Here is a 3,248-nt window from a genome sequence, read left to right as displayed (position 1 = left end):
GGACGTTGATGTAAGCATGTTTGTGACTGTTATATTGTGTTGCTGTGGTGACCATGACAACATGAAAAGTGTTTTTCTATCTGCTGTTGCAATGTGCTGTTTGAAGTTTGGTATGTAGGTTACAGTTTGGACATTTCTCCATAAACGTCAGAATAGAATGATCTCGAAAGTGTATGCAATAGCACTAGGCACACAGTATGCGATACACCTTACTCATGTCTTATAATGCAGTATTACCATTCGATTCTGTAATTCATTGCGATTTATTTCTCCCATATATTACATTGCCTGTGCTGGGAGTCTCTGCAGCCGTCTTGGTGCGGAGAATTTGATTTGTCAAATGAGAATTTGAATTTGTCTTTGTGGACTTTAGATGCAATCCCTGATTATCCCTGACCTCAGAGTGCTCTATGGAGTAGGGGTCGACCAATTATCGGCCGGGCCGATTATTAGGGCCGATATTTAGCATTTTTATAATAATTGGTATCGGTCATTTTTTCCACCGATAAGCCGATATTGAAATGGATAAAGAATGAAACGCGCTACTTTGTCTGTAAAGCGTATCTCACTCCCTGCATTTGCTACTCTGTCGAGAGCATTGTCCCGCCCACTACACCATCTGATTTGTTAGTTAGCACGAATGCAGCCAATCAGGATCAAAGACTGAACACTGAACACTTAATTAATTAGCCCAGTCCATCCTGCCTTTGACCTGAATTTTTGTTTTTACTGAATGGGTTGGGAATTCCATGGTAAGAGACGTTGGGTCCTCGTGTCCAGTGCAAGCTAGGTAGGCCAGTGCTCTCTGGATGTAAAACTGGTCAACTGTGTTCATTGATGCATTGATGCACTGATGCACTGATGCATTGATGCACTGACACAGCTGCTTGTCAAGTTTCCCTTTCCCACAGGCCATGACCCTGTCTTTTTACATAAACACACACACACACACACACACACACACACACACACACATAAACACACACAGATACTTAAACAAAGGGAGCCCTGACAATTGACACGTTCCAGATAGCCTCAGGCTATGTTCTGTGTATGTTTTCTGTTTGAGTGAGAGACTGTTGTGTGTGTGTGTGGGGTTGACCTCTAGTTCTCTATATTTTCGGCTGCTGTTGACATTAGGGACCACAATTTGTTCTTACATTGGCTGTGATGTTATTGCAGGAGCTTGATTGAGAGGTACTGGCTACGCCAAACACAACATGGATTTTGAAGACTCCCGCGATGGGGTGAGGTCATCTCTGACCAGTCGTATCTACCTCGGTCTCAGGAGCTAAGCTAAGCTTTGGCTTGACTCTTGGTTAATGTGGTTTACTGTTGCTTCTATTAATTTATTTTATCAGGACTAACAACTTGATGGTTATATGGGAATCTGGGATACCTGGTGGTGATATTGGTTGGAAATACATACAATTTGTGCTTTTGTGTCTGGTGATGGGATGTCTCCTCAAAATAACCCAACCATTTAATTTTTTTCACTGAATAATTTTTAAATGTTTAAATCCTGGTTGTGCTTACCTGAGTGCCATTCTTCAATGAAAGTGGTATGCCCGTATACTTTTGAAGGCACTTGATGTTTACCCCATAAACACAGGCAACCTTTATTTGGAAATTATTTTTGACGAGACCATCAACATGTATGCTACAGGGGGAAAAGCACATATGCACACACACACACACACACTTACACAATGAGTTACAAACATTTGTTCAGTGCGGATGGCTGCTGGTTACTGGCTGCTACACCAGTCGACTTCATTACAGCAGGAATGTGACCTTATTAGTGGCACACACACACCCACCCATCAAATTTCCCTCACGGGATCAAAAAAGTATATATACTTATACACACACACGCACATGCAAACACACACACACACACACACACATGCACATGCACACCCACACACAGCTGTTGAAGAGCTTACATGCTTGGCATGTCTTCAACACCAGCCTGGAAAGAGTGGCAAAAAAGACAAATGGTCCTGGCTGTCTTGGAGATACACAGGCACAGGTTCGAACACGCATTCCACCCCCAACTAAAGTCCCCTCCCCACTAAGTCCCCTGACCCTGGCCAGCTGTTAGGGCACGACCCTGGGCTGCGGCGACGAGGAGAAGGCCTCAGGTCTGTAGGCCAAATGGAGTTTCCCCAAGAGTGGGGTGACAGGTTTGTTCCTTCGCTCACTCAGTTTCTTTCTCGTCGTGTGAGGCTGCCCTCGGGGATAGGAGGTACTCCTGAACAGCAGCACTGAAAGTCATGACGACGACAATGACGAAACGTAATCATTAAACCAGTCCCCTTACCACTGACGATGTGTCAACTTTGCTCATGTCTAATCATGAGACATTTAATGATTTCAACTATGTTTTTGTCAGATTATACAGTTAAAAAGGTCACACATTTTTTCTGCCAAGGTGTGGCTGATAAATGGAGCTTGTTGATATGATCAGTCATGCATGTGACTTCTTCAGGTGCACTTAGGTTGCTTTTCACTTAAATGCTTGTCGTCACTTAAGCCACTAATGAGTTGTCAGTGGAGAGCTCATATTTCTGCCGTTGATGTTTGTACTAGGCCACTTCATGGTAATTGCCAGTATGTGGAGGTACATTTGTTTGAAGTCATCCTGAGCCTATTTTACACCCTTGGTTGGGCTTGGTGATCTTGTCAATCTGCTCATGACCAGTAGTGCCTGTTAAACATGTACTCATACAGCTAAGAAGTTTTAACAACTAGTCTGCTTTGCCTATCCTAGTAGGGCTGCAACCGATTGATTATTGATTAGTGGTCAATTATTACGTTGATGGCCAACTATTTTGATACTCAATTAATTGGTTTAGGTATATTTTTAGGTACCTCCGAATTTTTTATTTGCTTAATTGCTTCTTAAACTTTGATATGTTCTGCTTTACTAGCTCCTCTATGACCGTAAACTAGATATGTTTGGCGTGTGGAGGGCTTTGGGAACACACTATTTGACGTTGTTTCACCTTTTCCCGACATTTTCTCAATTAAACCACAAATCGATTAGGTACTATAAAATAAAATAACGAAAATAATATAATAATCGACTATGAAAATAATCGTTGCAGACCCAACTACTGGGCACACTGCTGTATACTACTGTCTGCACATCACTCTCCCGCTCTCTCTCCCTCTCCCCCTCTCTCTCCCTCTCCATCCCTCTCTCCCTCTCTCTCTCCCTCTCCATCCCTCTCTCCCTCTCTCTC

The sequence above is a fragment of the Alosa sapidissima genome, chromosome 10, assembly GCF_018492685.1.
Source record: "Alosa sapidissima isolate fAloSap1 chromosome 10, fAloSap1.pri, whole genome shotgun sequence".
NCBI lineage: Eukaryota > Metazoa > Chordata > Actinopteri > Clupeiformes > Clupeidae > Alosa > Alosa sapidissima.
Note: the sequence above shows the minus strand (reverse complement) of the source record.